Here is an 11,815-nt window from a genome sequence, read left to right as displayed (position 1 = left end):
TATTTCAAAGGGTACTTGGATATTCCTTGACAAGATTGTCTTCATTACAAAAATAAATAAATAAATACATTTCACAGAGTTCCCATCATGGCTAAGAGGTTAACAAACCAAACCAGTGTTGATGAGGAAGTGGCTTCAAACCATGGCCTCACTCAGGGGGTTTTAAAGTCCCAGAGTTGCCATGAGCTGTGATCAAAGTGCAGATGTTGCTCAGGTCCAGCATTGCTATGGCTGTTTTAGGCCAGAAGACACAGCTCTGGTTTGACCCCTAGCCTGGGATCCTCCATATGCCAAATGTATGGCCCTATAAAGACAAAAAAAAGGTAAGAGTAATTTAAAAAATACCTTTCATACTCCAAACTATAGCATATTTTAGCTTCCCCAGGACCCGTGACCATAAGATCACCATAACTGCAATAACATGACCACATGACATAATCAGCAATTGCATCACCATCAGCATATGGTGGTAGTTTTGAAGTGAAATATTTACCAAAAAAAAAAAGAGGGGGTGTCATTATTGCTTTAAAATCCTCAAACTCTCCAGGTTATGTGTGCCTTTATTTCCTCCCCTTTATATTTCCTTGTGCACACTTATAGGTTGCTTTCTTGCTTTCCACAAAGAGAGGCTAAAACACTTATGCTGGTCTTTAATGCCAAACCTTAGCATGGTTAACAAATCCCTTGAAGATGTAGAATCTGTCTGACTTGGCAACTTCATGTTTCTGTTTTACTACATTTCTGGAGCCACATTCAGAAAAATTGTTTTCAGTCCTACCAGCAGTCATGTCACAATGATTCTTGGAGTTGAAAGTACTTCTCTTTGTCTACAAAAGCAAGGAACTATTGTTGGGGAGGGCAAGGGGAAGAGAGGTGTGCCCCAAAGGAATATCCCTGCTCACATGTGCACAGGCTCTCTGAGGGCAGGTTGCTTCTGTTGCAGGCTATGGGTGGCAAGAAGCCACTTGCTTGGGCTAGAGCATCCTGGATTCATCTTGTGCAGGCTAGAGGCAGCCAGACACCTCTGGTGCAGGCTTAGTACAGCAGGGGATAAGTGAAATGTGGTGCCTCTTGTGTAGTCTACAGGCACCAGGGTCAAACCAAAGTATTTATCTCGGAAACCACAGGTCACAGCCTGTGACCAAAGTCACCTAAGAGGTCAGAAAACAGAGATGGTGCCGCAATTGAGCACCAACAACTGTTGCTCTCACAGCCCTAGGATCATACTGGCCCTGCAGCTGTCACTGCCAGATGCTCCAGATAGCACCCAGATGCTTGGAAACTGTCCTTTGCCAAGGCCCTGCAACTAGGAGCAGCAGGTGCAGCACCTCCTGTGTGGGCTAAGAGGGACAGGGTGCTTCTTCCCAGCATCTACAGTTGTGAGGCAAACCACCATGGTTACCTCTGACTCCAGAGGTGGGCATGGCCTGCTACCACTTGTGGCCCTAATCATCTCCGAGGGCACCACTGAGGTCATTGTGACCAAACACTGCCTGTTTTTGCTCTCACTACTCTGGGAATACACACACCCTACTGCTGCCACTACCAAGTGCTCCGGTAGCTTATCATTTTGCATGAAGCTCATTATCACTCCCTGGAACTTGAAACTAGGAGTTACCTGAATCACCTTCCTGCAAGTCCCTGCTGCTGTTAAGATCCCGTCAATAACCAGCACTATCCCTTGCTGCCTTCTCCCTGCAAATACACTCAGCACCATTGGCATGATAGCCAGCTCACACCAAAGAAAGAAGCAGCAAATATGCAAATGCCCATGCCCCAAATAAATAGTAACTCCCCAAAGAATACAAGGGGGTACCCTTGCATAGCTGTAAGCCTCCAAGTCTATTTTGGCTTCCCCAAACTGACAGAAAAAGAAAAACATGGGCAAGGTGAAGAAGCTCAGGAATAACTCCCAGACCAGGGACAGGAGAATTCATGGGAAGCAGCAAACAAGGAAACAGAACTTTGGAGGCTGAGAGACATTGAGTTCAAATGGGAAGTAGTGGAAATACTGAAAAAATGAAGGCTGATTATCAAGGAGTTAAGAGCAGATAAAAATATTAGTGCAGATTACTTTAGAGAGAACTACAACATATAAGGAAAAATACAAAAATAAAAAATAGAAAATTCATTTGCAGAGACCCAAACTGAGCTAAAGGCACTAAAGAGCAGGATGACTAGTGCAGAGGAATGAATTAGTGACTTGGAAGGTAGAATAATGGAAATTACCCAATCAGGACAGCAGACAGAAAGACAAATGAAAAAACACAAAAGCAATATAAGAGATCTATGCGATAATATAAAGCATGCCAATCTATGCATAAATGGCATTCAAGAAGGAGAAGAAAAAGAAGAGATGATTGAAAATATATTGGAAGTAATTATGCCTCAAACTTTCCAAACTCTAGGAAACAGATATCGAGATGCAGTAATCGCAGAAGGCCCCCAACACTTTGAACCCAAATATGCCCACACCAAGATATGTTGCAATAAAAATGGCAAAAGGCGAAGACGGAGAGAGGATTCTAAAGGTAGCAAGGGAAATACAAATCCTTAATTATAAGGGACCTCCCTAAACACCGGATTTCTCCACAGAAACACTGCAGGCCTGACGAAAGTGGCAATGTATACTCATCTTTCCAAAAGGAAAAATCTGCAGCCTAGAATACTCTACACAGCAAATGTATCATTACTTTGTGTATGTATTTATTTTTGAATATCATTTAAAATAGAAGGGGAAATAGAGAATTTCTTCAACAAACAAAACCTAACAGAGTACATCAACATTAAAGCCATTCTTAAGGAAACAATGCAAGGGCTTCCCTACAAAAAGTAAATTAATATAGAAAAATAAAATACAAAGTAAAATAAAATATAAAGTAAAATAAAATATAAAATAAAATAGCATAACATAAGTAGTAAGAAATAGAGTGGAAGAAATCCCAAGGGGAAAGTAATCGCTTAAATAAGTCAGAATACAGAACTAATAAATTAATAAATACATAACTACATACATACCTACTGTAATAGTGACCATAAACTCATAGGACACCTAAAGGACACACATGAAGATATTAATAAAGAACTTCAAAATCATAGAAGGTAGGTATGGAAAGGAAGAAAATATAGACTCCTTTTTTTAAATAAAATGTGTTTGAGCCTATATGAATACGAGGCTAAAGCTAGCAGATATAGGGAAAGTTTAGCATGCTTAAAACACAGGGAAACCACAACTCAAAATCAAACATTACATTCACAAAAAAACAAAAAGAAAAGTACACAAGCATACAATAAATGGAAATCATCCAACCCAAACCAAACAACAGAAAGGGAACAAAGGAGATACAGAGCAGCAACTGAAAAACACGGGGAAAGTGGCAATAAATACATCTTTCTCAAGAATTACCTTAAATGTCAATGGACTGAATACTCTGATCAATAGACACAGAGTGTCAGATTGAATAAAAAGCAAAAACGTACAAGCTGCTGTCTACAATGACTCACTTCAGAGCAATGACCTCAAGCAGATTGACATGAGGGAATGGGAAAAGATATTTCATGTCAACGGACAAGAGAGGAAAACAGGAGTTGTGCTAACCATGGCAAACAAAGTAGACTTTGAAGGGAAGGCCACAAAGAAAGATACAGAAGGATGCAATTTCAGGGAGGCAAGATGGTGGGAGAGTACTGGGACACACTTGCCCTTTCCATCATCACAATACAAATAAACACAACTACACTTAAAACAACTCAAACAGAGCAGCCACTGAACGCTGGCAGAAGAACTGAGACCTCCCAAAATGGTAAGAATCTCTTGACATAACTGGGTAGGACAACAGGAAACCAAGAGAGAGAGGGAAGGGGAATCAGGACTGGACTAGCACTCCTGAGAGGGAGCTCTGAAGGAGAAAGGGAACACATACCCTGGAAAATCGCCTAACCAACGGAAAGGTCAGCCAAGTTGGAGGGATCTTCAAGACTCCAAGAAAAATACAGCAGCATGTCTGAGACCTGGGAAACAGAGTGAGAGCTGCACAGACCATCTGAACCACATACAGAGACACCAAAGTTAGAGATGCTCAGGTGAGGCCTGGGCACCAAGTCCTAGGCTCCAGAGGTCAGTCCCTGGGAGCAAGCTGGTGTGGGAGGCATGGAGAGAGCCTAAGGGATTAGATTAGCGGTTTACCTTGGGTGGAGGGAGCAATATGTGAATGGCTGGGGATTGGAAAGCCCAAATAGAGGGAACCTGGCAGAGGATCTGGACCCACAGGAGAGAGAAGGTGCCATTGTTGACGAGGGGACAGCAGGAGGGGAGGGTCAACATAGAAGACTCCTCGAACCACAGTGTGTGCAATTGCCCACTGGCTAATAGAGAGCAGAGCGTTACCAGCACATCTCCACTAATCCACCCCACAATGGCACAGCCGGGAGCAAACTGTCATCCATGGCAGATGGGTGCCACCCCCTGTGGAGAGCCAACCACTGCCATGGCATTCCCAGGCAGGCCTGTCCAACCATGCAAAGCACCCCCCTGCCCCTGGGCACCCTGTAAGCCCTTCCCCACATCAGGATGTGCCCCACCACTGCAGCAGGAAGGGGCTGTCCCAACCACCCTTGGGAAGCACCCCACTGCTGCAGAGGGGACACACTGGCCCCACCATCTTTGCGAACTGCTCTGCTGATGTGGCATATCCAGCGAGCCCTGTCCAGCCACAGGAACTGCAACTCCATCACAGCAAGCACCAGCCAGACCTGCACTCACTCAGGAAGCTCCCTGCTGCCACAGAGCACCCGGGAAAGCCCAGAACATGTGCAGAGGGCACCTCCACCATGGCAAGCACCAGCGAGCCACACCAGGTCTAGGGAAACACCTCTCTACCATGGAGCGACCAGGCCATCACTGCCCAGGCTTGGGAAGTGCTCTGCTGCCACAGCATGCCCCAGGAAGCCCCACCCAGAGGCAGGAAATGCACCTCCACTGAGGTGCACACCTGGCAGCCCCACCCAAACTCAGGAAGGGGCCTACACTGTGGCGTGAACCAGAAAAACCTGCCCTCACTTGGGAAGTGCCCTGCTGCTGTTGCACACAAGCAAGAACTGCCTGCCCACGGGAAGTGCCCTGCCGAGGCAGAGTGAGCCAGCCAGCAACCCCAACCATCAGGAAGCACATGGCTGCTAGGGATCACCAGGTAATGCCCTGCTTGGCTGTGGGGCATGCTCATCCACCATGGCAGAAAAAAGCCATGACTGCCCACACTCACAAGTGCCCCACTGCTGCAGAATACCACAGTGAGCCCCACCTGGCTGTGGCATTCCCCAGCCAGACCCTCCTGGCCACAGGAAGGGCGTACCCACAGTGGTATGCCCTGGCCAGGCCTGCATGCCCTCCAGAAGTGCACCACTACAACAGTGACCCCCAGACTCTGTCAAAATACATGTGGGCGTCTCAAAACTTACAGAAAATGAAATGAAATACACAAGCAAGGTGAAGAAGCTCAGAAAACATTCCCAGTGAAAGCAACAGGAGAATTCACCTAAAGCAGTCAACAATGAAACAGACCTCTGCAATCTGACACATTTTGAGTTCAAATGGGAGATAGTGAAAATACTGAAGGAATTAAGAGAACATATGAAGAGTAATGCGGACTCCCTCAGAAAGGGGCTAAAAATATAAGGAGCAGCCATGCAAAGGTAGAAAATTCACTTGCAGTGAAACAAACTGACCTAAGGGCAGTAAAGCCCAACATGAATAGTGCAGAGGAGCAAATGAGTGACATGGATCATTGAATAAAGGAAATTGCCCAAAGAGGACAGCAGACCCAAAACCCAATGAAAAAACATGAAAGCAATAAGAGACCTATGGGATACTATAACGCAGGACAATCTACACATAGTAGGAATTCCAGAGGAGAAGAAAAAGAAAAGGGGATTGAACATGTATTTGAGGTAATTATCTCCAGAAAGTTTCAAAATCTAAAGGATACTGATTTCAAGATACAGGAAACCCAGATGTCCCCAAACACGTTGAACCCAAATGGACCCACACCAAGACATAATATAATAAAAATGGCCAAAGTTAAAGAGAGGATTCTAAAGGAGGCAAGAGAAAAGCAAAGTGTCCATTATAAGGGAATCCCCCTAAGGCGAATAGCTGATTTCTATACAGAAACACTGCAAGCTGGGAGGGAGTGACAAGAGATATTTGAAGTGCTGAAAGGAAAAAGAATTCTGCAATGTGGAATAATTTATCCATCAAGAATATGAGTTTAAATAGAAAGGGAAACAAAGCGTTTCTCCAACAATAACAACCACAAAATCTAAAAGAGTATGGAAATACAAAATCCACGCTAAAAGAAAGAAAGTCTTCTCTAAATTTAACAAATAAAAAAGAGGAAGAACAAGGATGGAGGAAAGCAGGATTAGAGACCAGTCATTTAAATAAGCCAGGATACAGATCTAATTGTGAAGAGGTTAAAAAAAAAAAAAAAAGACATCAATATCCTACAATGTGGGCAAGGGGAGTAAGGAAATGCATAGACTCTTTTTATTCTATTTTTTGAATATTATTATTGTAATGATTGGGTGAGCATACATGATATCCACCTAGAGCACACAGTAATAACAAGGGGTTATCATTCTTAAAAAACAGGGCAACCACAAATCGAAAGAGAACTTTACTTTCACAAAAACTGAAAAGAGAACTACTCAAACTTAAAATAAATGGACCATCCAACCAAAACAAAACAAAACAAAACACAACTGGAATAATAAACGTCCATGGCCAGATGGCTTCACAGGTGAAATCTGTCAAACATAAAAAGAGGAATCGATGCCCATCCTCCTTATGCTTTTTCAAAAGTTCGAAGAAGAAGGAACATTCCAAAAGATATTCTATGATGCTACCATCACCTTAATTCCAAAACCAGACAAAGATACCACCCAAAAAGATGACTATTGGCCAATATCTTTGAAGAGTATAGATGCAAAAATTCTTAAAAATGCTTAGTCATCTGAATCCAAAACTCATCAAAAAGATCATCCACCACAACAAGGTGGGATGCCTCCCAGGTTCACAAGGATGGTTCAACATACAAACAGGAAGCAACATCGTACACCGTATTAACAAAAGAAAAGTCAAAAACCATATGAACATCTCAATAGATGCAGAAAAACCATTTGACAAAGTCCAGCATCCACTCATGATAGAAACACTCACCAAAGTGGGTATTGAGGGAACATTCCTGAACATAAGCAAAGCCATTTATGACAAACACACAGCAAATACAATCCTCAATGGAGACAATTGGACAATCCTCCCACCAAAGTCTGGAACAAGAAAGGGATGCCCACTCTCAGCACTCCTATGCGACCTATTATTGGAAGGCCTAGCCACAGCAGTCAGACAAGCAAAAGAAATAAATGGACTCCAAGTAGGAAGAGAAGAGCTAAACGTGTCACTGTATGCAGATGAAAGGACACTATATAGAGAAAACCCCAAAGACTCAACACAAAAGCTATTTGAATGGATCAACACAGTCAGCGAAGGAGCAGGATATAAGAGTCACATTCATAAATCAGTCACGTTTCTGTATACTAACAATGAAATCTTAGAGAAGGAATACAAGTATACAATAACTTTTAAAATTGCACCCCCAAAAATAAAATACCTAGTGATACGCCTTTTTGAGGAGGCCAAGGACCTAATAACAAGAATTATAACACGTTAATTAAGGAAGTTAAAGAAGATGTAGAGAAATGGAAAGATATTCCATGATCCTGGGTTGGAAAAATTAACATTGTAAAAATGTTCTTTCTAAGCAGAGCCATCTAAGTATTCATTTCAATCCCTATTAAAATAGCCATGATGATTTTTACAAAAACTAGAACAATCCAAAAATTTATATGGAACCACAAAAGAACCAAAATTTCAAAAGCAATTCGGAGGAGCAATAGCCAAGCAGGAGGCATAACTCTCCCAGACCTCAAGCAACATTACAAAGCCACAGTCATCAAGAGAGCGTGTTGCTGGTGCCACAACAGACAGAGAGACTAATGGAACAGACCAGAGAGCCCAGAAATGAACACTGACCCCTATGATCATTTAATCTTTGACATTGTAGGCCAGAACATAAAATGGAAAGAAGAGAGTCTTTTCAGCCAGAATTGCTGGGAAACCTGGACAGCTACACACAAATCAATGAACCCTCACACCTGCACAAAATTTAACTCAAAATGGATGAATGCCCTAAGTATAAGACGAGACACCTTCCATCTCCTGGAGGAGTATATAGGCAAAACATTATCTGACATCAAGCGCATGAATATTTCCTCAGGTCAGTCTCCCAAAGCAACAGAAATAAAAGCAAAAATAAACCAATGGGACCTAATCACACGGACAACATTTTGCACAGCAAAGGAAACTAACAAAAACAAAAAGTCAACTTACAGAATGGGATAGTGCAGTTTGAAATGGTGAAACTGACAAAGGCCTCATCTCTTAAATATACCAACAACTTATACAACTCAACAGCAAACAAATAAACAACTCCATGGAATAATGGGCAGAAGCCCTGCATAGACACCTTGCCAAAGAAGATATGCAGATGGCCAACAAGCACATTAAAAAAGTGCTCAACATCCCTGATTAATAGAGAAATGCAAATGCAAACTCCCACATGATACCACCACACACCAATCGGATTGGCCATCACTGATACATCCACAAGTAACAAGTGCTGGTGGGGTTGTGGAAAAAAGGGAACCCTCCTGTACTGTTGGTGGGAATGGAAGCTGGTACAACCGCTGTGCAGAACCGTGTGGTGATACCTTTGAAATCTATACAGAGAACTGCCACATGATCCGGCAATCCAACTCTTGTGGATATATCCAGACAAAATTTCCTTAGAAAAGACACCTGCACCTGCATGTTCACTGAATCACGATTCACAATAGCCAATACATGGAAATAACACAAATGTCCATCGACAGATTACTGGACTGGGATAATATGGATATGTGTACACAGGGCAATACTACTCCCCCTTAGAAAGAATGAAATAATGCCATTTGTAGCAAGATGGGGTGGAATTAGAGACTCTCATCCTGAGGAAAGTAAGGCAGAAAGAGGAAGACAAATACCACATGATATCACTTTTATTTGGCATCTACTATACAGCACAGATGATCATTTCCACAGAAAAGAGAATCATACACCTAGAGGATAAATTCGTGCTTACCAAGCAAAGGGGGAGGGAGTGGGATGGTTTGGGAGCTTGTGGTTAATGGAGTCAGTCAACTGCCTTGGGATGGATGAACAATGAGACCATGCTGGGTAGCTCTGAGAACTATGTCTAGGCACTTAGGATGAAGCATGATTGTGTAAGAAAGAGAATGTATACATGTATGTGTAACTGGGTTACCATGCTATAGAGTACAAAATCGAAAGAAGGCTATAAACCAGCTCTAATGGAAAAAAATGTCCATATCATTATATAAATATAATATAAAACAAAATAGTGAAAAAGAGACCTTTTATGGACAAGATAATCTAAGATAATTCAACAAATTCTGTACAGTGGAAAAAAAACTGAGTTTCAGAAATTCCAATTAAAAATAATAGTAATAATAAATAGAGATTAAAATAGAAAAAAATCAATAAAACCAAGAACTGTTTTGTTGAAAAGGTAAAAAAAGAAAGAAAAGAATAAGCAAAAAACAAAATGCTGGCCTGACTCACCAGATGAGGAAAGAAAAAAAATGATTTAAAAAACATAAGAAATCAGAGTTCCCATCATGGCTCAGTGGTTAACGAATCTGACTGGGTACCATGAGGTTGCAGGTTTGATCCCTGGCCTTGCTCAGTGGGTTAAGGATCTGGCATTACTGTGAGCTGTGTTGTAGGTTGCAGATGCGGCTGGGATCCCGTGTTGCTGTGGCTCTTGTGTAGGCTGGCGGCTATGGCACCAATTAGACCCCTAGCCTGGGAACTGCCATATGCCAGGGATGCAGCCCTAGGAAAGTCAAAAAGACAAAAAACAAAACAAAACAAAAGCATAAACTAACAAAAAAAAAACAAGATTTGAAGAAAATAAAATGTAAGTAATGAAAAAGAAAAACTCCAAATGGATATTGCAAAACCCCCCCAAAAAAGTAAGAAAATATCATAAATAATTAATTGCCAACAAATTTTAAAATCTACTAGAAATGGACAACTTTCTAGAGAGTTAAATCATGCAGCAAATGAATCCAGAATAAATAGATGATCAACTGAGCAGATAGGTCACTAGAAATGAAATTTAATTTGTAATAAAAACAATCCCTGCAAACAAAAGCCTAGCATCACAGAGGTACAATGGTGAAATATTCCAAACATACAAGGGGAAACAGTCTTATCCTCCTTACACATTTCCACAAGCATGATGAAGACGAAACATTCCCAAAGATTGTCCATAAATCCAGCATCACCCTAACACAAATGCCAAAGACACTACCCAAAAAGTAAATTTTATGCCAATATCTGTGATGAAATAGAAGTAAAAATTCCCAACAAAATTTTTTAAGCCAAGTCCAACAACATGCAGATGCAGAATAGGATCATACACAAAGAACAAGTGGATTTTGTAAACTTGACCAAGGGGGTGAAAGATTATAAGCTGAACCATGAAACTGTAAGAAATAAAAGGGGATTCAAATAAATGGACAGATAGTCCATGATCCAGGTTTGGAAGAATTAATATTATTAAAAAAGCAATAGTGTGCAATGAAATCTACAGATTCAATGAAATTGCTAACAGAAGACACGTGCCATTGTAACAGACCTGGGACAAAGAAAAAACTCAAAAATTGATATGGAACCATGTAAGACCCAGAACTGCCAAAGCAATCCTGAGGGGGCAAAAAGAAAAAATGAATAAATAAAAACAAAGTAGGAGGCATAACTCTCCTAGACATCAGGCAATTTTTCAGAGCCACAGTAATCAAGACACTGTGATACTGGTACCAAAACAGACCTACAGACAAATGGGACAACGTAGAGAACCCAGGAATAAAGTCACGACCCTGCATTAAATTAATCTTTGACAAAGGTGGCAAGAATGTAAAGTAGGAAAAGGACAGCTTTTTTCCACCAGCTGGGGCTGGGAAAACTGGACAGATGCATGCAAATCAATGAGACTGGAATACACCCTCACACCATGTACAAAAATAAACTTCAAGTGGCTTAAAGATTTAAACATAAGGTAGGACACCATTAGACTCTAGAAGATCAACAAGCAAAACATACTCTGACATCAACAATAAAAAATGTTTCCTCAAGGGCAGTCTCCCAAGGAAACAGAAAAAAGAGCAAAAATAAACAAAGGGCTCAATCAAATTGACAGGCTTTTGCACAGCAAAGGAAACAATGAAAAAAGACCACCACTGCAATGAAGAAAATACTTACAAATGATGCCACTGAGAGGGCTTAATCTCTGAAATAAATGACATAGAAAACTCAACAGCAAAAAACCTACCAGCCAGTTGAAGAATGGGCAAAAGACTCGAAGAGATATTTATCCAAAGGATACCTGCAGATGGCCAACAGGCACATGAAAAAATGATCAACCTCACTAATTTTTAGAGAAATGCAACCCAAATTACTCTGAAGTTCCACCTCACACCTGTCAGAATGGCCATCATTAGCAAGTCAATAAATAAAAAGTTCTGGAGAGGGTGTGGAGAAACGTGAGCCCAGCTGCACTGTTAGCTGGAAAGTAAATTGGGACAACCACTACCACCACTATGCAGATCAGTATGGTTGTACATTAGAAAACTAAGT

This window comes from Sus scrofa, chromosome Y, assembly GCF_054392235.1.
Source record: "Sus scrofa isolate SSC_HxYL_T2T_F1_AM1 chromosome Y, Sscrofa_HxYL_maternal_Yorkshire_Landrace_v2.0, whole genome shotgun sequence".
NCBI classification, from domain to species: Eukaryota; Metazoa; Chordata; class Mammalia; order Artiodactyla; family Suidae; genus Sus; species Sus scrofa.
The sequence above is the reverse complement of the archived record's forward strand: the minus strand, read 5'-3'. Positions refer to the sequence as shown.